The sequence below is a fragment of the Bos taurus genome, chromosome 13, assembly GCF_002263795.3.
Source record: "Bos taurus isolate L1 Dominette 01449 registration number 42190680 breed Hereford chromosome 13, ARS-UCD2.0, whole genome shotgun sequence".
NCBI lineage: Eukaryota > Metazoa > Chordata > Mammalia > Artiodactyla > Bovidae > Bos > Bos taurus.
In genome coordinates this window covers 24720395-24748392 of record NC_037340.1, presented here as the reverse complement: position 1 = coordinate 24748392, position 27998 = coordinate 24720395, and the positions used below count along the sequence as shown (strand labels likewise).

Here is a 27998-nt window from a genome sequence, read left to right as displayed (position 1 = left end):
AGGTGGCAAGGGAATCATGTCAGCTTTGATGGAGGTTATATACTGGAAATCACACTAAAAAGAATATGGAAAAGTGAAACGGAATAGTTTCCAAGTAGGCTGGAAGCAAAGAAGAATATTAAATTATCACCCAGGAAACCAGAGCTAGAAAATTTTTAAGATCTCACCATTAAGGTCATTTAGAGTTTAGTGTCAAGATAAAAAATACATATATATATATATACACACATATATATGCGTATACCTAAGCTGTATGAAGGAGCAGAAAGTCAGAAAGAGCAGAGCAAGAGGCCAGAAAATCCCTGCCCTGGGCTGTGAGGTCAGGCTACAGCTGCTCTCCACACTGAAAAGGAAGCTTAGGAGGTCAGTGATGGGAGAGGCAGAGATTCTAACCCTCCCCCCTCTTAGACAAGTGACATTCAGCTGCGTGGTTGCAAATGCCATTAGGCAAATGAGCAAATGGCAGTGAGCGAATATGCCTTTGAAAGTCTACATGATATTCTAATTCAGAAGTGAAAGTCTTAGATGTCTGTGACCCTGAGTAATTGTTTTTGTACTAGCTGCCAAAAAAATCACAGTAAAGTCATTTTAGACACTTCAGTCTAAACACAGGGAAGCTTTTACGAGGCTAATAAACCCATCTCTACTACGCTGTAAATTCATATATTTCAAAATTCTTCTGAAAGTATATAACCTTTTTTGAAGTACACACTGTACATGTTTTTTGGAATGAAAGCATTGCAACATGCCATGGCCGGAAGGACTAAAGTTGAGATTTAAAAGTGAAATATTGAAAAACAGCTGCTTCTATGGAAGAACCCCACATGTCACTACAGCTACAGCCTGACTACTGCAGGCTGTGGTTATGCCTTGGGAACCAGAGAAAGAATGGCTCAAGGCATGTGGTTAGTGGAAGGTTGTGGCATTGTTCTTCCAAATATGACTCTAAGTATATTTGTATTTCACCTCAGGTTAGAAAACCAATCAATGAACCAACAATGACAATTCCATCCAAATTTACTTGTATTATGACACAGAGAGTTTAGTGCATATTGTTGGAAAGCTGTAGGGTGCAGCAGCTATCAGTCAAGGGCAATATACCAAAGGGCAGAAAGATTCAGAAAGCACTAAACAATAGAGCTGGAATGAATTTTAGAGATCCTCTAATCCAAAGGTTCTCAATTCATGGGCTTTTGGGCTGCTATCATAACAAAGGAACAATAAGTTTATAGATGTCACAAGCCTCATTTATAGCACACACACATACACACAAACATACTCACACCCAGTTGCTACATTTTAAACAGTAATATATTTAAATCAGTTGTGTTCCCTTTTCCTTTCCAAGATAGCATGTTTTGTCCAACTCTTTGTGACCCTATGGACTGTAGCCTGCCAGGCTCCTCTGTCCATGGGATTCTCCGGGCAAGAATACTGGAGTGGGTTGCCCTCCTCCAGGGGATCTTCCTGACCCAGAGATTAAACCCACATGTCTTATCTTTCCTGGGCTTCCCTGATAGCTCAGTTGGTAAAGAATCTGCCTGCAATGTGGGAGACCCCAGTTCGATTCCTGGGTCAGGAGGATCCCCTGGAGAAGGGATAGGCTACCCACTCCAGTATTCATGGGCTTTCCTTGCAACTCAGTTGGTAAAGAATCTGCTGGCAATGCGGGAGACCTGGGTTCAGTCCCTGGGTTGGGAAGATCCCCTGGAGAAGGGAAAGGCAACCCACTCCAGTATTTTGGTCTGGAGAATTCCATGGACTGGATAGTCCATGGGGTCGCAAAGAGTCGGACATGACTGAGTGACTTTTTCACCTTTTTCTTATGTTTCCTGCATTGGCAGGCGGTTTATTTAACACTAGCGCCACCTGGGAAGCCCTTCCAAGATAGTAGTCAAGTTCTTTGTACAACACTGGCTCACAATAAATTTTAATTTCTCCTTGGGTTTTATTTTCTAAAGCCCTGAGTTCCTTGGAGGAATTAAGAGTGGAGAAGAGAGGTGCAAGTTTAAGTCAAAGGAAGGAAGGTTTTCCACCCTGTAAAAGATACGAAAATCTTCTGAGATTGTCCAGGAGACAGGAAGGAACAATAAAATCAGTGGGGTAGGGAATTGTCTAGTTTCCTAGGACATCTAGTACATCTGGGAAGATATACCATCCAACAACCAGAACTTTTAGACTCAGCAAAGATTATCACATGCAGAAAACAAACAAAAGGAGGCAACTGTAAAAGAAGCAAGTGGTTTCAGACAATGAGTATTTCAGGGCTAATCAGCGTGAGTTGAAGATTGGAGGGATTTTAGGGTGGAAGGGGGAGCCCCAGTAATGACTCTGTGTGTGTGTGTGCTCAGTCGTGTCTAAGTCTATGTGATCCCATGGACTGCCAGGGCTCCTCTGTCCATGGGATTTTTCAGGCAACAATACTGGGATGGGTTGCATTTCCTCCTCCAGGAGATTTTCCTGACCTAGGGATTGGACCTGCATTTCCTGTGTATCTTCTACATTGCAGGCAAAACCTTTCCCTGATGAGCCATGAATGAAATTAGTTAAATTACTAGACTGACAAAATCATCTTTGTGATATTCAAAGTCAGATTAAGTAGTGTTTTTAAAGTGACATTTTGTACATACCAGAACTTACTGTATAGTACCTCTGTGCTATAAACATATACACAAGACTACTCTGAAAATGTAGACAGATGTTTTGAGAAAGAAAACGAAGTTTGATTAAAATAAGTTCTAAGTGGGACTTCCTTGGTGGTCCCGTGGTTAAGACTCTGCACTGCCAGTGCAGGGGGCAAGGGTGTGATTCCTGGTTTGATCTCTGTGCAACGCTATGGACTATAGTCTCCCGGGCTCCTCTGTCCATGGGATTCTCCAGGCAAGAATACTGGGGTGGGCTACCATTTCCTCCTCCAGAGGATCTTCCCAACCCGGGGATCGAACCCATGTCTCTTATGTCGCCTGCATTGGCAGATGGGTTCTTTACCACTAGTGCCGCCTAGTCCTCTGACCAGGGATCAGACTCGTGCCCCTTGCAGTGGAAACGCAGAGTCCCAACCACTGGACTATCAGGGAAGTCCCAGGCCGTAGAACTACTGATTCCGTCACTTTTACCTGCACCCAGCACTCTCCAGGTGATTCTGATGCGTACAGAGACTCGGGGACCTCTATATCCTTCAAGACACAGGCATGAACAAATCTATAAAGTAATTTAATTACAGCTGAAGATCATTATTATCAATGACAGAGCTTTGCTTCTAGCAAATTCTTTCTTTAATGGAGCTTTGCTTCTAGCAAATTCTTTCTTTACTGGACCTTTGATTCTCGCTCCATTCTATCTCTGGCCGCCTATTCAGTCCTGTTCTTTTCACTCTAATAAATAACTGATCAACTCTACTGGACAACATATGCTCACTAGAGGTGTTAGGGGAAGCACACTGATTGAAACTGCCCAACATGGCCAAGCACCATAGTAACCATTTGCGTGAGCTGTTTTATGACAGCAGATCCTGATAAGGAATATGGAACTAATAACCCACCACCAACCGTAAGAGTTTGGGAAAGGTCTAAAGGAGACACCGTCTGTCCGTCCACTTCCCAGAATCCCTCTCTCTAGCATCCATCTTGGCTGAGCGATGCGTGCACCACCAGGAAAGACTCTGAATTAGAACGATTAGCCAAAGACCACCCGGACACTAATCCCATCACCATAAAACCCGAGACTGCGAGCCACGTGGCAGAGCAGTTCTCCTGGGTTCCCTTACTCTATTGCTCTCCACGCGGGTGCCCTTTCCCAATAAAATCTCTTGCTTTGCCAGCACATGTGTCTCCTCGGACAATTCATTTCCGAGTGTTAGACAAGAGCCCAGTTTTGGGCCCTGGAGGGGGTCCTCCTACCTGCAACAGAGGCAACAGAGGAAACTCTTGTAGTCTGAGAAATGGAGTTTACTGACCCATGCAGTCCATCATAAGTTAACAAAGTGTGGGGACTTTCTCCTTCTGAGATCATAATTTATCAGTTGAAAGCACTGCAAAATCTTATGCGAATTTCTTTCAAAAACATTCACTGAAGGACTACTACATTAGATGTGCTCTGTCAGGAACAAGGCCTATGAAGGTATCTTATTCTATGTACCTTCCTCCCTTCGTGAAGATCACAGCTTAGTGGTGAAGAGGCAAATTATCCTACCCCTATTTACACTTCTGCATCTGGCTTTTCCCCTACTGTGATCCTGTCAGCTGGCATTCTTTGAAATTCATATTAAAATAGTGTTGGGAAGAAACGAGAGAATTGAGGACACCATTACTCTTTTCTTTGCTATTTGCAGAGACTTAAAGAAATAAAGTAAGGAGTTGGGAGCACTTCAGATGAAATTACCTTAGCCTCTAATGGGCAGCTTCGGTCTGTGCTAGGGTTAATTTTGTCTAGAGGACATTAACCATGGGGCAAACTCTTCTGTTTCTTGTAAAAGCTGCTGGATGATCCAGGAAGCTAGGACAATGAGGCACCTGTGGGTTGTTCTTTTTAATTAAAAACTCTTTAATGGGATGGACTTTCAGGCATTTACTTGTGGTAAATGCTAGAATTTGGTCCACCTCATTTTGCAAAATTCAATTTGTAAATCGCGTTTAAAAATAGCCTCCTGGTTTGAGCACACAATAAAAAAATCCACAGCAGAACCTGAAGGATGGACTTACAGGCTATTCAGATTAGAAAGCAAGTAAGATTGCAAAGTGTCTGTTGTATGTATGGATGTTTGTAAGTGCCTGGAAACTGGCAGAGGACTCCTGAGAAAACAGAAAAGGTCAACCAAGAGACTGTCATATTGGGAGACCTTGGGCCATTACGCCTGAGAAAGGGTTTGAACAGAAAGTCTTCTGATCAATCTACAGAATAAGAGTTGAGTTAGCCAGACAGCTGGAAGATAAAAAAAATCCAGTGAGAGCAATTGTTAAGCAGTTAATGAAGTGTGAAGCTCTGCTGTATGGAAAATGCTATCCTGATATGAACTTTCAGAATGTTTCTTAGGAAGGATCAGTGGAGTAACAGTCTGTCATTTGGGAGCAACTGCCTCACTTCCCATTATTTTAACACAGATCTAGGATATTGGCCCTGCGGAGAAGGTGAGTAAAGAATGTTTCAGAGTAACTAACTTCTATTAAAGCTCCCTATATGGCAGAAAGTGAAGAAGAACTAAACAGCCTCTTGATGAAAGTGAAAGAGGAGAGTGAAAAAGTTGGCTTAAAGCTCAACATTCAGAAAACTAAGATTATGGCATCCGGTCCCATCACTTTATGGCAAATAGATGGGGTAACAATTAAAACAGTGAGAGACTTTACTTTGCAGGGGGGGGGGGGCTCCAAAATCACTGCAGATGGTAACTGCAGTCATGAAATTAAAAGACATTTGCTCCTTGGAAGGAAAGTTATGACCAACCTAGCAAAAGTAAAGTAAAGTAAAGTCACTCAGTCATGTCCGATTCTTTGCGACCCCGTGGACTGTAGCCTACCAGGCTCCTCAATCCACAGAATTCTCCAGGCAAGAATACTGGAATGGGTTGCCATTTCCTTCTCCAGGGGATCTTCCCAACCCAGGGATTGAACCTGGGTCTCCCGCATTACAGGCAGACGTTTCACTGTCTGAGCCACCAGAACCAACCTAGACGGCATATTAAAAAGCAGAGATATTACTTTGCCAACAAAGGTCCATCTAGTCAAGGCTATGGTTTTTCCAGTAGTCATGTATGGATATGAGAGTTGGACTATAAAGAAAACTGAGTGCCGAAGAATTGATGCTTTTAAACTGTGGTGTTGGAGAAGACTCTTGAGAGTCCCTTGGACTGCAAGGAGATCCAACCAGTCCATCCTAAAGGAGATCAGTCCTGAGTGTTCATTGGAAGGACTGATGTTGAAGCTGAAACTCCAATACTTTGGCCACCTGATGCGACTCATTTGAAAGACTGAAGGCAGGAGAAGGGGACAACAAAGGATGAGATGGTTGGATGGCATCACCAACTCAATGGACATGAGTTTGGATAAACTCTGGGAGTTGGTGATAGACAGGGAGGCCTGGTGTGCTGTGGTCCATGGGGTGCTGTGTGTCCGCAAAGAGGTGGACACAACTGAGTGACTGAACTGATATGTCAGAATTTGGATGGATGGTGATTGCATGTGTAAATGATATCTAGAAAAGACAACTCCATGCAAGTTTCCAGCTTAATTTCAATTAGCTGGAATTTCAAATTCCAGCTTAATTTCATGAGTCCCTATTTCTCAATTGAAGATTTGTATATTAATATTTCAAGCCGTCCCTGGGTAAAATGTCATAATTTATAGCCCAAAATCAACTCGTTTATTCATTTGTTCTAACAACACTCATGGCAAGATATTTGAGGAACTGTATCAATGCTAACATTGAGCTTTCTGTTGTCCTTTTGTTTAGGCATTTGTCCCGTACATTTTTTTGGGGGCGGGAGGGGCACACACCCAGTGGCATATGGAATCCTAGTTCCCTGACCAGGGATTGAACCTGGACCCGCCTGCAATGGAAGCCTGGAGTCTTAACCACTGGATCTCAAAGGAAGCTCCCATTTGTCCCATACATACTTTAAATACCTTCCACATGCTGGGACTGTACCAAGTTCTAGGGATAAAAATATAGACCCAATTTATCTACTCCCCAACCTAACCATTGAAAGGGTGACATTACATTAATAACTAAAAGGAATGTGTAATTATAAGCTGATATGCATTATATTAATCAGGATGAGCTAAATTACACAGTGGTCACAAATAACCTCAGCTTCTCAAAGCTTGCAACAAATACAAAGGTATATTTCTTATTCACAAAAACATCTACTCTATTACCATGCAATTCTATGGGGCAGATGAAAAGTGTCCTCCAGGTGGGAATTCAATATACATATTGCATATCTTTGCATATCTTTCAAATTTCTCATAAGGGAAATTCAACAAAAATTTAGCAGCATTTGTGAAGCGTTCTTGTCTGGAGAATCCCAGAGACAGAGGAGCTTAGCAGGCCACAGTCCATAGGGTGGCAAAGAGTCAGACCAACTGAAGCGACTTAGCATGCACATACACGTGAAGGGTTCTTGTACAATTAACTTGAAGAAAGCATTGCCGTGCATTTTCCAACCGTTAGCTACATTGCTATCCAGTGGGGCTTGATGAAACCTGTAGACACCATTTCGATCACAAGAACAGGTCCTTTCCATTAGGGTAACTCACTGGCTACCTAAGGTTACAAGCTTGATGGTTCAGAATAATAAATCAGACTTAAAGGTTCAAAATTAATACATATGGGAGGTAAAAGCAAGAGAAAACGAAGATGAATTGTATATGTAGAGTGAGCAGCCCAGTCATACTGTATGCAAATAACCACCACACTCGGGATTAAAAAAGGATCTGTCTAAAATAATCCAGCCCCTTATTATGTGAGAGAGAAATTCTAACTGCACCTGAGCAAACAGTATGAGACTCCAAAGAGAATTCACTCACCCGCCCTGTATCTTTATAAAATCAGATCAAACAGTGACCTTCTCATTAAAGATAAGCAAACAAGAAAAAGACAAAACCAATGGAAAAAATTCTGCAACCAAAAAGAAGGGAAATGTCATAGTTAAGATGAGAGGAACGTCCTACTTAAGAAAAGGTCTACTACAAGAGTCACAAGACTGTCAGCAATGTAGCTTCATGCTTCCAAAATGTAAGAAGCCTGAGAAACAAGAAAAGAAAGTAGTAAGACAGCAGGAAATTAATAAGATTCTTTAGGCAGAGGAAGAGAAGAAAAGGGAACTAGTTAAAATAAGAAGTTATTACAAGAAAACTATAAATGTACTGGCAGATTTTAAAATCTGCCTGCAAAATTATTTTTCCAGTTAATTAAAAATACAAAAAAATCTAAGAAATTTGAGATTATTTTCCAGAAGACGGAGGAAGAGGATGGAAATAAACATAATGATAAACAGCGTGACAAATGTGAAACAGAAAAAAAAATCCCTTGTGTATGTATAATTGATAGTGCTAAGACACAATAAGAGCAAATAATAGATTACTGAGACAATACTCAAACTCAGAGTAGAACATTTTTATGAGTTTAAGACGGTCCTCAGTTAACAATATATCAAATAATTAATGAGAAAAAAAGATCCCTTACAAAATCAATGAAAAAAAAAAACTCAAACACTGAAAAAAAAGAAACAAAATCAAGAAAACAAGTTGTCAATAAACATTTAAATATATTCTCTTCCTAGCAATGAAAGAAAATAATATCTTAAAAGTCATTTTTCATTTGCTTAATTGATTTGAACATTCTGAACTCATTTGTCCCAACTCTAGGAAATTTGTAGCAAAAGATGTATTCCCATTTGAATGCAGAGTTTCAAAGAATAGCAAGGAGAGATAAGAAAGCCTTCCTCAGCCATCACTGCAAAGAAATAGAGGAAAACAACAGAATGGGAAAGACTAGAGATCTCTTCAAGAAAATCAGAGATACCAAGGGAACATTTCATGCAAAGATGGGCTCGATAAAGGACAGAAATGGTATGGACCTAACAGAAGCAGAAGATATTAAGAAGAGATGGCAAGAATACTCAGAAGAACTGTACAAAAAAGATCTTCACGACCCAGATAATCACGATGGTGTGATCACTCATACCTAGAGCCAGACATCCTGGAATGTGAAGTCAAGTGGGCCTTAGGAAGCATCACTACGAACAAAGCTAGTGGAGGTGATGGAATTCCAGTTGAGCTATTTCAAATCCTGAAAGACGATGCTGTGAAAGTGCTGCACTCACTATGCCAGCAAATTTGGAAAGCTCAGCAGTGGCCACAGGACTGGAAAAGATCAGTTTTCATTCCAATCCCAAAGAAAGGCAATGCCAAAGAATGCTCAAACTACCTCACAATTGCACTCATCTCACACGCTAGTAAAGTAATGCTCAAAATTCTCCAAGCCAGGCTTCAGCAATACGTGAACCGTGAACTTTCTGATGTTCAAGCTGGTTTTAGAAAAGGCAGAGGAACCAGAGATCAAATTGCCAACATCTGCTGGATCATTGAAAAAGCAAGAAGAGCTCCAGAAAAACATCTATTTCTGCTTTATTGACTATGCCAAAGCCTTTGACTGTGTAGATCACAATAAACTGTGGAAAATTCTGAAAGAGATGGGAATACCAGACCACCTGACCTGCCTCTTGAGAAACCTATATGCAGGTCAGGAAGCAACAGTTAGAACTGGACATGGAACAACAGACTGGTTCCAAATAGGAAAAGGAGTGCGTCAAGGCTGTATATTGTCATGCTGCTTATTTAACTTATATGCAGAGTACATCATGAGAAACATGGGGCTGGAAGAAGCACAGGCTGGAATCAAGATTGCTGAGAGAAATATCAGTAACCTCAGATATGCAGATGACACCACCTTTACGGCAGAAAGTGAAGAGGAACTAAAAAGCCTCTTGATGAAAGTGAAAGTGGAGAGTGAAAAAGTTGGCTTAAAGCTCAACATTCAGAAAACGAAGATCATGGCATCTGGTCCCATCGCTTCATGGGAAATAGATGGGGAAACAGTGGAAACAGTGTCAGACTTTATTTTGGGGGGCTCCAAAATCACTGCAGATGGTGACTGCAGCCATGAAATTAAAAGATGCTTACTCCTTGGAAGGAAAGTTATGACCAAGCTAGATAGCATATTCAAAAGCAGAGACATTACTTTGCCAACAAAGGTCCGTCTAGTCAAGGCTATGATTTTTCCAGTGGTCATGTATGGATGTGAGAGTTGGACTGTGAAGAAAGCTGACTGCCAAAGAATTGATGCTTTTGAACTGTGGCGTTGGAGAAGACTCTTGAGAGTCCTTTGGACAGCAAGGAGATCCAACCAGTCCATCCTAAAGGAGATCAGTCCTGGGTGTTCATTGGAAGGCCTGATGCTAAAGCTGAAACTCCAATACTTTGGCCACCTCATGCGAAAATTTGACTCATTGGAAAAGACCCTGATGCTGGGAGGGATTGGAGGTAGGAGGAGAAGGGGACGACAGAGGATGAGATGTCTGGATGGCATCACCGACTCGATGGACGTGAGTTTGAGTGAACTCCTGGAGTTGGTGATGGACAGGGAGGCCTGGTGTGCTGCGATTCATGGGGTCACAAAGGGTTGGAAACGACTGAGCGACTGAACTCAACTAAACTGATGTATTCTCATACATCAGTGATGAAAAATCATTCTGAGCTTATTGAAAGGTAACCTGATGTTGTATTTTAAAAGTCTTAAAGCTTTGGGTCCTATAACTACACTGCTAGGAATTTAGCTTAAGAAACACAGAGAAAAACACACGAAGATATATGTATAAGGAACGATATTCACCATAGTCATATTCAATAGTAAAAGAGGAAACAATGTCCTTATGTCCAACCGTTATTAAACAAATTACAGTGTGTCCTAGTTGCAGACATGGAGAAGACTGGCATTCAGGTCCATCCAAGTCTGGGTTTGCCAAGCATATGTAACAAGAAGACAATAGAACAAGATGGCTCAATCTGCTGGCAGCATTTGGTAGAATGAAGGGTTCATGAAGTCTAAGCTGGGGGAGGAGGAAGTCAGGAAGCGTTGCCTGATAATCAGGGAGCAAATCTAGAAGATAACAGCCTATGAGAAAAAGCAGCTAAAGAATCAGTGTACCGAAAATAATTGAGTGAGATTGCTGGAAAGGAAGATGTGTCATTTCAAAGGCAAAACTCTTCTGAGTGAAAACCAGAGATTGAATGGCCCTGGGAGTGCTTGGCTTGAGCAGTGAAAGATGATCTTGGAGGTCAAAGGACCATGTCTTTACTGACATTGAGCTTGGCCAGGAGGAAGGCAGGGCAGTGGGTGGAAAGAAGGTCTGTGAACCAAGCGCCAAAATCTTTTATGAGGGGGCCTATTAGTCTGCTAGGGCTGCCATAATGAAGTACCAAACACTGGGTGACTTAAAAAAGAGGAATTTGTTTTCTCACAGTTCTGGAGCCTAGAAGTTCGAGATCAAGGTGTTGGCAGGGCAGGTGGCTGGTTACTCCCTGTGTCTTCACAAGATCTTCCTTCATATGTCTATGTCTCAATTTCCTTTTCTTATAGGGACAGCAATTATACTGGACTAAGGCCCATCTGAATGACCTCATTTGACCTTCAGTTCAGTTCAGTTCAGTCGCTCAGTTGTGTCCAACTCTTTGCAACTCCATGAATCGCAGCACGCCAGGCCTCCCTGTCCATCACCAACTCCAGGAGTTCACTCAGACTCACGTCCATCGAGTCAGTGATGCCATCCAGCCATCTCATCCTCTGTCATCCCCTTCTCCTCCTGCCCCCAATCCCTCCCAGCATCAGAGTCTTTTCCAATGAGTCAACTCTTCACATGAGGTGGCCAAAGTACTGGAGTTTCAGCTTTAGCATTATTCCTTCCAAAGAAATCCCAGGGCCGATCTCCTTTAGAATGGACTGGTTGGATCTCCTTGCAGTGCAAGGGACTCTCAAGAGTCTTCTCCAACACAACAGTTCAAAAGCATCAATTCTTCGGCGCTCAGCCTTCTTCACAGTCCAACTCTCACATCCATACATGACCACTGGAAAAGCCATAGCCTTGACTAGACAGACCTTTGTTGGCAAAGTAATGTCTCTGCTTTTGAATATGCTATCTAGGTTGGTCATAACTTTCCTTCCAAGGAGAAAGCGTCTTTTAATTTCATGGCTGCAGTCACCATCTGCAGTGATTTTGAAGCCCCCCAAAATAAAGTCTGACACTGTTTCCACTGTTTCCCCATCTATTTCCCATGAAGTGATGGGACCGGATGCCATGATCTTCGTTTTCTGAATGTTGAGCTTTAAGCCAACTTTTTCACCCTCCACTTTCACTTTCATCAAGAGGCTTTTTAGTTCCTCTTCACTTTCTGCCATAAAGGTGGTGTCATCTGCATATCTGAGGTTATTGATATTTCTCCCGGAAATCTTGGTTCCAGCTTGTGGTTCTTCCAGCCCCATGTTTCTCATGATGTACTCTGCATATAAGTTAAATAAGCAGCGTGACAATATACAGCCTTGACGAACTCCTTTTCCTATTTGGAACCAGTCTGTTGTTCCATGTCCAGTTCTAACTGTTGCTTCCTGACCTGCATATAGGTTTCTCAAGAGGCAGGTCAGGTGGTCTGGTATTCCCATCTCTTTCAGAATTTTCCACAGTTTATTGTGATCTACACAGTCAAAGGCTTTGGCATAGTCAATAAAGCAGAAATAGATGTTTTTCTGGAACTCTCTTGCTTTTTCCATGATCCAGCAGACATTGGCAATTTGATCTCTGGTTCCCCTTTAAAGACCTTATCTCCAAAGGGAGCTCTCTTACACTGTTGGTGGGAATGTGAATTGGTATAATCACTATGGAGAACTGTACGGAGGGTCCTTAAAATACCAAAGATAGAACTACCACACGGAGAAGGCAATGGCAACCCACTCCAGTACTCTTGCCTGGAAAATCCCATGGACAGAGAAGCCTGGTGGGCTGCAGTCCATGGGGTCGTGAAGAGTCGGGCACGACTGAGCATCCTCACTTTCACTTTTCACTTTTATGTATTGGAAAAGGAAATGGCAACCCACTCCAGTGTTCTTGCCTGGAGAATCCCAGGGACAGGGGAGCCTGGTGGGCTGCCGTCTATGGGGTCGTGCAGAGTCGGACACGACTGAAGCGACTTAGCAGCAGCAGCATAACTACCACATGATCCAGCAATCTCACTCCTGGGCATATATCCTGATAAAACTATAATCTAAAGGATATATGCACCCCAAATCATTGCAGCACAGTCTACAGTAGCCAAGACATAGAAGCAACCTAAATAAACGTCCATCGACAAAGGAATGGATGCAGAAGATGCAGCACAGATATACAGTGGAATATTACTCAGCCATGGAAAAATGAAATAATGCCATTTGCAGCAATATGGATAAAACTAGAGAGTATCATACTAAGTGAAGTCAAGTCAGACAGAGAAAGATAAATATCACATGATACTGGTTATGTGAGGAATTTAAAAAAACGGTACAAATGAGCTTATCTACAAAACAGAAATAGAATCACAGATATAGAAAACAAACTTATGGTTACCAGGGAAGAGGGAGGGAAGCATAAGTTGGGAGATTGGGACTGACATATACACATTACTATATATAAAATAGGTAATTAATAAGGACCTACCACAGAACACAGGAAACTCTACTCAATACTCAGTAATGACCTATATGGGAAAAGAATCTAAAAAAGAATGGGTATATGTATATGTGGGGCTTCCCTGGTAGCTCAGCTGGTAAAGAATCCGCCTGCAATGCAGGAGACCCCAGTTTGATTCCTGGGTGGGGAAGATCCCCTGGAGAAGGGATAAGCTGCCTGCTCCAGTATTCTTAGGCCTCCCTGATGGCTCAGACAGTAAAGAATCCTCCTACAGTACGGGAGCCCTGGGTTTGATTGCTGGGTTTGGAAGATCCCCTGGGGAAAGGTATAGTAACCCATTCCAGTAGTCTTGTCTGGAGAATCCCCATGAACAGAGAAGCCTGGCAAGCTACAGTCCATGAGGTTGAAGAGTTAGACACAACTGAGTGACTAAGCACAGCACAGCACAGCACATATGTGTGTGCAAAACCAATTCACTCTGTTATACAGCAGAAACTAACGCAACATTGTAAATCAAATATACTCCAATAGAATTTAGAAGACAAAGACTTTATTCCAAATCAAGTCACATTCTAAGGTCCTAGGGGGATAAGACTTCAACATATGAATGTGGATAGGGAGACACAATTCAGCCCATTACAGGGATTGCCCAGGACGTTGTTAAGTGACAAAAACTAGAAGGAACACAGGGGAATATATCAAATTAGATGAACATAATAAGGGAGAAATGACTTTTAGTGGCAGTGTGTTTTAATATGACACCAACTTCAGCAACCCAGCCATACATGGAGGAAGAAGAAAAAAAAAACCTCTCCATTTGAGAAAGTGATCACAAATATCACATCCTTAACAGTGAGGCAGGTAAGGCCAGAAAATAAAAGGAACATTTAGTAAAGAAGGTAAAGATTTAGCTGACAAAACACTCAGTTAAAATTGTATAACAGATTCACACTTTATCACACTCCCCCATCTCTAAACACATGCGAATGTGACCAAATACAAAAAGAACAAACAAAAGCAACATAGCCAGGCTTTTAAAGAAGTAAGTATCACCCTAGACCAGGAACAGAGCAGAAACATCCATGGCTAAAGCACAGTCCTGCTGGGCGCTAATGCAGATGCCAGCAGGAGGTGGGTTGCTCATCATCTCTGGGAATAAAAACACCCCAAGGACTAGGGATGGTCCCTCCTTTCTCAGAGTAGCTAAAATAAAATCACTTTGCTTTTATGAAGTTTACCGGCGAGCTCCACTACACTAAATCCAGAAGTGAGCTCTCAACCCTCATATTCTTTTTTCCTGTTAACATCCATTTGTCTTACCACTCTCTTCTTTTCCCTTAATTCTCTTTGCAACTCTTTTAACTCTTTCCTCTTGAAATGCTTTGTTCACTTAGCTTCACAAACTCCATCCTTATTCTCATATTTCAATGGCCTTTTTCTCATCTTTTTTACTGGCTCCTCTTCACCTCTCCCCGCTCCAAACATGGGCATTATCAAGACCATGACCCTTGGCCCTATTAATTCTCTTCTCTGCTCACACTCCCTCCCTTCATGACTTCATTCATCTCATGGCCTATTGATCACATATACGACTCCCAGATTAGATGTCTGTCCCAAACCCGAAAGTATATTCCCAACTTCCCATTCACATCTCCACTTGGATATCTTATAGGCATTCTACTATTTCTAAAGATTTTTTTTATATGTGTACTATTTTTAAAGTCTTTATTGAATTTGTTACAACATTGCTTTACAAACACTGTTTTGAGTTTTTTGCTGTGAGGCATGTAGGATCCTGGCTCCCCAATCAGAAATCAAACTCTCACTCCTACACTGGAAGGTGAAATTTTAAAACCAGTGGGCCACCAGAGAAGCCCCTTTGGCAGGCATTCTAAATAAATGCTTCCAAAACTGGACTCTTGCTCTCTGCCCCTTTCTGCCACCCATCTCCCATCCCACATGGGTCAAATCTGTTCTTCCAAATTTTTAAAAAATTTTTTATTTGGCTGTGTTGGGTCTTAGCTGTGGCACGCAGCATCTTTCCACATAATGCACAGACTCTTTAGCTGCAGCCTGTGGGCTTAGTTGAGCCCCGCATGTGGGATCTTAGTCCCCCAGCCAGGGATGGAACCCGAGTCCCCCGCATTGCAAGGCAGATTCCTAAGCACAGGATCATCAGGGAAGTCCCCTGCTCTTCCCACATTCTTCACCATTCTTCATTCATCTTACTGAACAGCTGACTTCCAACTGACTACAATCCTTCCAACTGACTACAACACAAATATTGGAATGGTTCTTCATTGCTCTCTATCTTATTACACATCTAATCCATCTAGTGGAATCTTCAAAATACTTATAACCTCCCTCACTTTCGCCCAGATTGTTCATTCCACTCACTCCAGCCACACTGGCCCCATTCCTGTGCCCCAAGTAAGCACAGTAGGGTTCTTCTGCCTCAGGAACTTTGCACTTCTTTCCTCTGTTTAGACTTCTCCTCTCCTTAGTTCAGGTCTTTACTTGAATATCACTTTCCCAGCAGTCCTTCCCTGATCATTTTATATATGATAACCAGGATGATGACTATGCCACTGACCTAGAAAGTAATTGGTCTAAACTTGAAGAGAAAAGCAAAGGGCCCCTAGAGAATATCTTCAAATGTAACAAACTGGGCTGTTAAGGAGCTGATGACCCTATCAAGTGAAAGCAGGCGATTGTTTTTATGCCAATCTTTAAAGCTGCAGCTGAGAACGTAAAGCAACACTGATAATGTACAAGTCACACTCCAGCTAACTGAGGTGGATGTTTAGCGAGAGCAGTGAGCAGAGTTGAAGGTTGGGGATTCCCACATGGAATATTGGCCAAATATATTGAGAATTCACTAAGTACCAGGACCTTGTGTGTGCTTAGTAGCTCTCGCCGTGTCCAGTTCTTTGCAACCTCATGAACTGTAACCCATCAGGCTCCCATGTCCATGGGGATTCTCCAGGCAAGAATACAGGGGTGGGTTGCCATGCCCTTCTCCAGGGCATCTTCCCAACCCAGGGATTGAATCCACATCTCCTGCATCTCCTTTCCTGCATTGCAGGTGGATTCTTTACCCATTGAGCCACCTGGGAAGCCCTTCCTAAACAGTTTAAAAGGATTCTGTCATTTCATTCTTATAACAGCCTTATAAAGTAGGTATTATAGTTATCCCCATTTTATAGATGTACTGAGGAGTCTAGATACAGTGCCTAAGGTGATGTGTTAAGGAAAAGATTTACATTATTATTTAGAGTTACAAAAGCAATTAATAAATGGATCATTAATAATAAGAGTAAAGTCTTTAGAAATAGCACAAGCATGCTAAAGTCCTTATCTTTTGTGGCAGGGAATGAATATATATTGCTCAAACAGTCTAGTATACAATGATAATTCAAGAGGGGGAAGCGTCAGCACATTGTCTAGGATGATTACAGAGGTAACCACAGGAAGAACTAAAAAAGAAAATTGGACACTGAGAATCTGGTTAGGGGAGGAGATATTTACTTTCTATATGATCATCTCCAATTCAAATTTTATTATCAATACACATATTGCATTTGTAATAAAAATTCAAGACTTCCCTGGTGGTCCGGCGGTTAAGAATCTGCTTTCCAATGCAGGGGACGCAGGCTTGATCCCTGGCTGGGGAACCAAGATCCCACATATAGGGCAATTCAGCCTGCACGCCACAGTGAAAACCCACATCAGCCAATAATAACAATAAATTATAATAAAAATCCCTTAAGAGCACAAGTGAGAATTTGGAAAAGCAGCTGTGCAGACAGCTGGGCAACAGTGGTGGCGTGCAGAAATCAAGAGCGTCCCCAGCTGTTTGGAGGGAAGCAGCCAGTTATCCAAGAATCAGCAGAGAAGACAAGTTCTGGAAGTAGGGAGCAACCGGCTCAGGGCTCTGCAGACTGGTGTCCCCTGCCCATCCCATCCCACTCCCCACTGAGACCCTGTGCCATACTCAGAGCCTCTGAGCACTTGAGGAGCTGTCCAGCCTTCACATGAAATCTGCAGGGGATTTTTTTCTGCACAAAGAGTTTTGTTTTTTGTTTGTTTGTTTTTTAAATGTGTAACACAAGTGTGATTTAAGTCAATACATTTTTAAGGGATTTCACATGATCTCATTCTTTCCGCTGCCAATCACCTCAGTTCCTACAAAGTCATAAAATTCAAGATACATACGACAGCCCTTTCCAAAAGACATTTTGCACAACCCACAGCTGCCGTGTCAGTCAGTCACTCAGTTCACATTTCTTTTAGACGGGCTTCTTTGCTCTCCAATGGAATACAGACACACTTTGACATTCCCCATCTGTAATCTTTGGGATTCAATTTCCTCAAGCAATTTACTTTAGGACCACGTTTAGGGTCTGCAGACAGAACTGCCTGGTTCTGAATCTGACACCCTCTAAAAATGCATTAAGTGTAAATCATATTCACCCCTAAGCTATCACATCCTAGAACAGTACAGATTGTTGGGGTATGTCAATACCTAAGATTAAAAAAAAAAAAGTTTGTTAGGTTTTTCATAGTTTTCTTGGCAACTTTGTCTTGTAGTTCTTTCCCACAGATCGAACAAGCAGTTCTATGAGTAAAGGAAACCACATACTTACTCTATGAGGCATTTCCAATGATGTAGGTTTATTGGAAAAGCCCCATCAGGATAGACCTCAACTAGATCTGCAGTTTTCATGTCTGGTACTTCCTCTGTCATTAAGCATACATACATATATTTGTAACTACATACATGTACTTAGGGATATTACTCATTCCTGCAGGGTAAATCTGCATGTCACTCCCATCAGAAGACTGGGGACTTTTGCTGAGTAGGTCAGGCAGAGCAACAGTTCTAGAAAGCAAAACCCTGGACCCTTTATTACAGTGACAGACAAGCACACAACTTCTGCAACTGAATTTTTCTCAGTCAGCTCTGGACAAGCCCATCTTCTGTCAAGATTGCATCATTTTGATTACACACAATTTTAAACTGCCATGTGATTCTCATATAGGACTATCATCTGAGACTTGATTGTCAACAATGTATTCATGTCCCAGAAAGGGCTTCACAGGTGGAACATTTTACCCCCAAACAAATCTGAGTGCAGAGAACTCTCCTTTTTAATGGAGCAAAGAGAAATAAATGCTTTTCTGTGAAGACTCATAAATTGATAATTTACCTTAAAACCGAGGAAGGAAGATTTTACAGAAGACAGCAACTACTGAATCATTCTGTTGTTAAATCAATTACTGCATCTGATTAGTTTTCCAGTAATCCTTGAAGTAGAGAAAATGTTGTTGGCAAAACAGTAAAAACCTGGCCGCTCAGAAATTTAAACATCAGCAGCCATTCAGAAACAACAGAGGCAACTTAGTACAATGCAGAAGAAGCCTTTGATCTAATTACTTCCGCTAGTAAAGCCTACAATTTTTCTTCCCACTGATTTATTTAGTTTCACAGCATGGGCTCAATTAATTTCTTCTTACTCAGAGGTCATGTAAATTCATATCTTCACTATAAATATTTTGAAATGTCTAATAACTATGCCAAACTTGGTTAACTCTTTGGTACCTGAAGTTACCACATGTACAAAAAGATTACAAATACTTGGTACAGAGAAGGCACTCATTATTTAAATAGCACAATACAATTAAATCATATCAAATGACTATAAGGATTAGTCATAGCTTAGAAAGTGAGGCCATATTTAGACCATGCAATAAATAAACATAAAACCACTAGATTAAATGTCAAACTAAGCATAAAATTGTAAATGTGCCAATAATTAAAGTTTTGAATAAACAAGAGCAAATATTTAATAACTGAATATTACTGAAACTTCAGATCACTGTGAAGAAATTTTGTTTCTGCAATTTCCCCCTTTTGTCTTAATATATTTCAGCTATACATCCTCACCAAAGTGGCCTCTTTTTTCACCTGTAGAGATGATCCCTACAAACAGGACAGACAGAAATGACAATGTACTTTCCCCTTTAGGTGCTGCAAATAATCAGATGGCTATGTGTAAACCATGACTCAAGCCCCAGGTAATTATCTAGGTATAGGGGGTGGGGGGGAAAGATGATCAAGGACTATACTTAGCAGATCACAGTACTTGTTTTCATAATTCAGTTGAATTCATCCTAATCTTCTAAATTCTGTTTTATAAAATGAGAACCATCTTAGAGCCACTATATCTGAAAACAGCCCTTGAAACAGAGGATCTGACATTCCATTTTATCTGCGATGCCTGCCAAATTGAGTGATGCTACATTTTCTAACCCCTTTATCAGGCATTCCTTAGCAAAAGTACTTGGGAGGAAAGATTTTGGTTTCACACTGTGAGAAATGTGTTAGGTTGGCCAAATAGTTCGTTCGGGTTTATCCATAACACCTTAACGAACTTTGTGGCCAACCCAGTAGAAGGATCAAAGAAAGAAAGCAGTATTTTTCTTCCTGCTAATTCTGGGGCATTTTATTTCTTTTTAACCTGTTTTATGGTTAACTATTCATCAAGGTCTCAACAGACACTGTGGGATGTGTGTGTAAAATAAAAAGGTAAAGGAAACCACCAATTTATACAAAATCATATTCCAAAACTAGCCTGGCACAGTTGTTACACACTCAGTTTCTAATAGCTACACATATCTGGATTCAAATCCCAACTCCGTCACTCACAAGCTCCATGATCTGTAAAGCAAATGGAATGATACCACATCTCTGAGAGGGCTAGGGAGAGACACAGACAAGTAGTAGTAAAAAGAAAGTGTAAAGCTCAGGGCATTGGAGGCCTGGTGCCTACTAAGTCATCAATAAATAGCTGGGAGTCCATGCTAAGTCGCTCCAGGTATGTCTGACTCTTTAGAATCCCATGGACTGTAGCCTGCCAGGCTCCTTTGTCCAAAGGATTCTCCAAGCAAGAATACTGGAGTTGGTTGCCATTTCCTTCCCCAGGGGATCTTCCCAACCCAGGGACCAAACATGTCTTTTTTGTCTCCTACATTGGCAGGCAGGTTCTTTACCACTAGAACCACCTGGGAAGCCCAATAAATAGCTCTTGTTACTCACAAATAATTTAGTTTTTGGTCCATGGTTTATTCTTTCTCTTAGATGAGAAGTTATAAACAGTGGTTAGAATTCCATGTTAGGCTTCCAAAGCCTATTTTACTCATAATGTTTATAGCCTGGCATTCATAGTGTTATAAAACCAAACCACCAATTTCACCAAATCACCAGCCTTGACCTCATATTGTCAGCCAACTTCCCAGACCAGACTCTGCCTCTTTCAGACCCTCCAGAAGTTGGAGACGCATCAGGAAGTGGTGGCCCTGGTGACACCAGCCGGAGCTCTGTGCCTTTCCTGCAGATACGCGGCCACCCCAGGTGTGGCTTTATAACCTCATAAATCTAGGTTCTTGGGAGACTTCCAGAGCTTGGCAGTGATCAGGCATCGCTCTGCCGAACCAAACAAGAGCTCAGAGCCAGACCCAGGGACACCGTGTTCCTTGAGCAGTTTTATCCTCCTTGCATGCACTGCTCAGAACATTGTAGGGATCGATAGAGGTTAATTAACTTAAAATTACAAATGGCTCCTCACAGTTGGTCTCCAATCTCTGCCATGTGCTGTGCTCATTCTCATCTTTGAGACATGATCAGGAGCTTTCCTTTTCCTGAAATGCTCTCCCTCCCCTTTCCTGTGAATAAGTCAATAATCATCCCTAAGACCCAGCTCAGAGGGCACCCTCTCCCAACACCCTTTCCGGGCTCCCCTGTATGTCAGTCTCTCCGTAGCGGGGCACCATAGCACACCTTGCCCGGACCTGTCCTGCATTGTCTTTGTAGGGGCTTTCAAGCTCTCATGTACACAGAATCATCTGGGCAGTTTGTGAACAAAAAGTGTCCCTGGGCTCATGACCAGAGACTCTGTAACAAGCTGAGGAAGCATCCAAGAGCCTGTTCTGTTACAAGCTCCCAGAATGGTTCTGATGGAGAAGATGGCATCATGTGGGAAAGAGAGCATCCAGGCAGAGATGGTTGCACTAACTATTCTCTCCTCACCAGTGAGTACTGCTCTATCCCCAAATATTGGAGAAGGAAATGACCACCCACTCCAGTATTCCAGCCTGGGAAATCCCATGGACAGAGAAGCCTGGCGGGCTACAGTCCATGGGATCACAAAGAGTCGGAGATGACTAAGCAACTAAACAACAATCTCCAAATATATTAGGTGCTCAATAAATGTTGTTTAAGGGAGTGGGGAGCGTTAAAACAAGTGGGTATTCATCTATCAACAGGTAGGTGTTTATTGAGTATATACTAAGTATACAAGGTCCTATCAACATTGAAGCAGGTACTTGTCAAAATCCAATATGGAGCATGAGGTGCATGAAATCAAATAAAAATAAAGGAAAGCAAGACTTTGCTGTTATCCTGTCACAGAGCCAGAATGTGTCAGGGTCATTTTCAGGCTGGTGGTTTTCAACTGTATCCACTCACTGGAATCCCCTGGGGATTTTAAAATACCGATGCCTTGACCTTCATCCCCAGAGCTTCTGAATATATCTGGGACTGACAGTGTGCAGCAAGATGTCTAAAAGCTCCCCAGGTGCTTCTTCTGTGTGGCCAGAGTTGAGTCACTGCTGCAGGCTCACACAGCCACTACTGGCACCTCTCCAGTGACACCTAGTTTATGTCTGCCTCACTTTCCCACATCTGTTTACTGCTCTCCCCCTCTCACCTTTCACCAGATTCAAAGCTTCTTGAAGTTAGGTTCCAAATCATATTCCCCTTTGATTTTTCTAGAGTGCCCATGACAAGAGTCTATACTTAGGAGGTGCAGTATTGTGATTTATAACAAGAAATATATAGCTAGTCTTTATCCCTGTTCCTTGTGTAGAACATCTCTTGTCTCTAGTACAGACTCCTAAAACTCTTGGAATTTCTTAAGTGATGGGAGTGATAAAGGTGTCTTGAGTTATGTTAATGAGGTGGTTTTGGAAAGCCCCTAGATCATCTCAGGTTGGGGACTGGTTGCCAGCAGGCCCAACCATGTGATTTCAGAGCTGGAACTTGTAGTCCCACTCCCTAACCTCTGGAGAGGGGCGAGGGGCTGGAGGTTGAATCAACTGCCAACAGCCAGTTATTTAATTAATCATGACTTTGTAAAGAAGTCTGAATAAACTCCAAAAGGACAAGGTTAGGAGAGCTTCTGGGATGGTGAACAAGTGCTGGGAGAGTGTGTGGAAGCTATGTGCCCTCCCCCAATAACTTGCTCTATGACATCTCTTCCATCTGGCTGTTTCTGAGTTATGTCCTTTTCTAAAAAACCAGTAATCTCTTGAGTACACTGATTCTCTGAGTTCTGTGAGTTCCTCTAGAAAATTAATAGAATCCAAGGAGGGAGTTTTCAAGGAATCCAAGGTTTGTAGAACCCAGGATCTACAGCCTATCAATCAGAGGTGCAGGTGACAACCTGACTTGTGGTTGACCCCTGAAGTGTTGTAAGTATGGTTGTAATGTGAGAGTAAAGGAGAAATACAGAAGGAAGACTGAGATTTTCTTAAATAGAAAGAGAGCAGTAAAAATTTGTGGAATGAGGATACCACTGGCATGGATTTAAATCTCATCAACCATGAGTGAGCTGGACCAAGAAACATTTCAAAAAACTAAACCACAGCATTAAAACACTGAATAACCAAATTTAAAAAATAGTAACCAGGGACAAGCTGGCCCTTTAAGCACTGGGGAAGTTGCAGAAGAGCGTAAAATGATACAGACTCAACAGAGAAGAACAGCAGCTACAAACCAAAGGGAGCTCTTTAGGAACCTAGCATGAAAAACAACAACAACAACAACAACCCTGGACCATCCAATACTTAAACGGGAGCGTGTCTGGAGGTCAGCACCATGGACAGAGGCATCTGGAAGGCTCAATAAAGAAGGAACCAAAGGAACCACAAGGGGACTGCGACCCTGCCTTCAAATTACCAATCAAAGCTACTTTCTTTTATCCCAGAAAAAAACATGCAACACAAAGGATATTCTAGCTACTCTTGAGAAGAATGATTAACTTTAAGCTCTTGTGGTAAGTAAGGCCTTTCAACTAGGAGCATTGCTATTTTATTGAAATGACAAATCTAATGTAAATAATAAAATTCTATTGTTTCTGGCCCCCTAATGAAACTTCAAGTTTCTAATCCTTTTAAAAAGCATTTTTATTATTGCATTAGCAAATGATCATAAAATACTTCTTTTAGTAGACCCGAAAGATGAAACTGAATTTTTTTTTCAAGTATAATAAGACAATAGGAAAGAATGCTGCTGCTGCTGCTGCTAAGTTACTTCAGTCGTGTCTGACTCTGTGTGACCCCATAGATGGCAGCCTACCAGGCTCCCCCGTCCCTGGGATTCTCCAGGCAAGAGTACTGGAGTGGGTTGCCATTTCCTTCTCCAATGCATGAAAGTGAAAAGTGAAAGAGAAGTCGCTCAGTCATGTCTGACTCTTCATGACCCCATGGACTGCAGCCCACCAGGCTCCTCCGTCCATGGGACTTTCCAGGCAAGAGTACTGGAGTGGGTTGCCATTGCCTTCTCCGGATATGAAAGAATATTAAAGAATATTAAATCTAAATGGACTCCTCCATCACAAAATTAGGGCTTGGGTTCAGATCAGCTATCAAGGATGAGATTCACATATCAGCATATTACAGACCCTGAGAGACAAAGCAAAGGTAACCCATAATTTTTTAACTCTGCCTGCATACCAGAAGTGATGAGGGATCTCCCATTAATCTCATTTAATCCTCATCAATGCCCTCTTCCTGCAGCTTTATACTGATATCCCCATTATGCACATGCAGATAGGGAGTATCAGAGAGGATGAGTAAGTTGTCTGAGGTCACACAGCTGCTAAGGAACAAAGTCAGCATTTGGTCTTCTGCCTAACTCTGAAGTTTGCTTCCTTTTTTTTTTTTTTAAGCTACTCAGCTGTGTTACCAGATCTGGGCAGCACACATCATTTTAATCTATGACAAATTGGATATTTCCTTTATCCACTACCTCCTAAAGGCATTATAATCCAGAATAAAACACAGACATTCAAACTAAACTGTAGTCTATGAAAATCAATTTTATTTAAACCAATATTGAAACTATCTCATAATAAAATAATTGTACCTGCTGAGTATAATAACTAAGACAGTCACTTTATATGTGGTTTAATAACCACAAGCAGCCTTAAATACAGCTTCATTAAAGCCAGAGTTAGTTTTCCTGCTCTTTTATTATGCATGTTATATGTTTTTTATATATATTCTCACCAATACAGATTAATTAACACACAAATATGAGTATGACTTCTAAGAATTTAAAACTACTTAAAGGGGACCCAAATGATAAAGAAAAGCTGAGATTTTAATGCGAAAAAACGACAATACTGGAAAACATTATTTAATTTTAAAAGATATTTATGTATTTGCCCATGCTGGGTCTTAGCTGTGGCTCACTGGATCTTTGATCTTCATTGCAGCATGCAGGATCCTTAGTTGTGGCAAATGGGATCTAGTTCCTTGACCAGGGATCAAAGCTAGGCCACCTGCCTTAGGAGCATGGACCCTTAGCCACTGGACCACCAGGGAAATTCCTAGAAAACGCATTTTGATTTAATATCTAAAACATAATGAGTGGGGACTTCCTTGGTGGTCCAGTGATTAAGAATCCACCTCCCAATGCAGGGGACAGAGGTTCAATCCCTGGTCAGGGAACTAAGATCCCACGTGCAACTGAATCCAAACTCTAGAGCCTGCAACCCACAACTAGAGAACTTGTGTGCTTCGACAAAGATCCCAAGGGCCACAGCTAAGACCTGACACAGTCAAAAAAGTATTAAAATATATCTACAAAATAAGTTTTCATTTTCCTCTCTGTAAAAAGCATAAGATTACATCTTAAACTATGCGTTATAAGGAAAATTATGTGAATTTTCTGGGCAGGTCAATTCATTTACACCAGCCCTTAAAAGTAGAGAACTTCCTCTAGATAGAGACAAGTGACACAATAAATGACCAGGTCAGAGGGATTCTAAGTGTGAGAAGCAGTTAAAGCTTTGACTGGCACCAGGATGGAGAGGGTAACATGATGGAAGGAGCAGAAAAAGCCTAGGATGGCCCCCAGCTGACAGCCATCAAGGAAGCACAGTCCTACAACCACAAAGAACTGGATTTGATCAACAATAGAATGTGCTTGAAAGCAGAAAGGAACGCAACCCTCCCAACCTTGATTTTGTCTCTGCGAGACTTAAAGTGGAGGACCCAGCTGAGGCATGCTGTACCATGACTCCTGCTCTATGGAACTGAAAGACAATGAATGAATGTTGTAAGCCACTAAATTTGCAGCAATTTGTTACAGCAGCAATAGAAAGTGAATACAGTTTACATACCTTATAATTAACCCTGCTTAATTTGGGGAGGAGTTGTTCATGGATTAACGACTCCTAATACATTTAAAAATGTACTTTTAATTGTATTGCTCCTAATACATTTAAAAATCACCTCCCTCACCTTTATTTTAGGCTGTTTGGACATACGGTATATGTGCTAATTGATTTTTCAATCACTGTCATGTTTTCAGATCAAAGGATAAAGTTAGCAATCTAGAGGGACTCATTCACAAAACACACATCATTAGTGTAAATACTCACTTCATTTTCATTCTCACAAAACTCTCTGGGAAAAACGTCCTCATTTGGCTTTTTCTAAATACCTCTCCATCCTTGTTAAGAGGCTTAAGCAATCAGATCATGATTTTGCGTCTTTAAGCATTCAAGAGACATGATCCTGCATGATACCAACAGAATGGAAGAATAATTAACCTGAATTTCTAAATGGAACAAGTTTGGTAGATCTTTGATAGAGAAATAAGCAGTCAATTCTGGATGGTGACTCAATTTATCAGTCACATCAATCTTTAGAAAACTCTTGTACTTCATAACACTAAACAACATCAATAATAAAAACAAAGAAAAAAGTTTGCCCATTTTCCACTGATCAAAAAAACTCCTGTTTTCCTTCCCCTGCCACAAGTTCCTCTGGTGTGTATGTGGCAGATAATCTATTAAGATATGACTTTATATTCTCGTCCCTGCTAGTGCAATAAGATCTAGGAAAAATAAGGCAAATTTAGCTCCCTTTCTTCTAGATAAGACAAAGTCTTGAGTTTTGTGTTCGGGGCATCCAGAAATATTAGATTTAGGAATTGAAAACAGAAATTGCCAGAAACTTGGGGGGAAAAAAAAAAAAACACTATCCAGGCTTTGGAGTTTGTTACTAGCCAAAGAGATGGATGTGGCTTTGAGTTTAGATGGTTACAATGACCTGGAAATTAAAAGAGACTGGAGAGGTGCTACAGAGCCTGCCTCTGCCCTCCTCTATCCTACTGATTGTCCATGATGTCTGATGGGATGGTCAGGGAAGCTGGAGCCTGAGTACAAGTGAGGCAGGGGGTAGATGCCCCCTCTCCACCAACAAGGTAAGCATTAGGAATTGATTCCTTATGGACAGAAACTCCAAAATATCAATAGCAGGGCAATTGAGACAGGAGGCTGGGCCGTGCCCAGATAAGAGACTATGTATTTGTCATTCTCAAAGTCAAGGAGCCTTTCTTGACTAGTAAATTCCTTGCAGGTCAAAAGAAGACTGATGCTAAGGCTACCCATAGGCCTCGTTGTTGGAATCCACCCTGGCTGAGAGATTTGTGTGAACACATTTGCTGTTGGAGAAGACTTTGGAGGGTCTCCTGGACAGCAAGGAGATCAAATCAGTCCATCCTAAAGGATATTAGTCCTGAATATTCATGGGAAGGACTGATGCTGAAACTGAAGCTCCAATACTTTGGCCACCTGATGCAAAGAACTGACTCCTTGGAAAAGACCCTGATGCTGGGAAAGATTGACGGCAGGAGGAGAAAGGGGTGGCAGAGGATGAGATGGTTGGATAGCATCACTGACTCAATGGACATGAGTTTGAGCAAGCTCTGAGAGCTAGTGAAAGATAGGGAAGCCTGGTGTGCTGCAGTCCACGGGGTTGCAAAGAGTCAGACACAACTTAACAGCTGAACAACAACAACATAGGAGGATCCTGAGATGTACCAAGTACGGATTCAGACCCAGACATATCAAAAGGATTGGCCAAAGGAAATCCAGAAGAAATGTCTCCATAAGTGATTTAAACTACCACGAGTGTGTGACTCTCTGAGTACCCCTGAATGTCTATCCACACATACTGCATTCTATTTCTTCCTAATAAATACTTAACTTGTTTCACTACTTCACTACTTCCCGTCTTTGTGGGAATTCTTTTCTGCAAAGCCAAAGGGCCAGAGCGATGTCAATGACCACGGATCTAGTGACTAGGATTTAGCGCTCTCACTGCTGAGGCCCGACCTCCATCTCTGGCTCAGAAGGGAAAGCCTGCTTTGAGCCTCTGTAGGCTAAGGGCACTGGAGATCATGTGGAGATTGACTGACATGAAGAATGATGCCTACTCCCACATCCAGTATGTGGGAGATGGGCCTCCTCCCTTGCAACAGACCACAACACACAGCAGTGACCACAATGGGCTACAGAGTTGGAAGTCCTTCCCCAGATTCTCTAAGTCACAGAATACCATGGGACCCTTGAGCAACTTTCAGGGACAGAGGCCTCCAGTGATGACTGAAACTGGGTAGCTGGCTACACTAGTTAACAGGGGTTAAAACAGAGAC

The 27998-nt window shown here is 41.8% G+C and overlaps 1 protein-coding gene and 1 non-coding gene across 3 annotated transcripts in view; both read right to left on the bottom strand.

The window, feature by feature from the left end:
- The window catches only part of KIAA1217, an 821092-nt gene that overhangs the window by 664587 nt on the left and 128507 nt on the right, over positions 1–27998 (bottom strand). The gene's annotated exons all lie outside the window — the stretch shown is intronic.
- On the bottom strand, positions 17788–17918 carry LOC112449393 (small nucleolar RNA SNORA18). Its single transcript, XR_003037966.1, has one exon. It is a non-coding gene; the product is annotated as a small nucleolar RNA SNORA18 (small nucleolar RNA).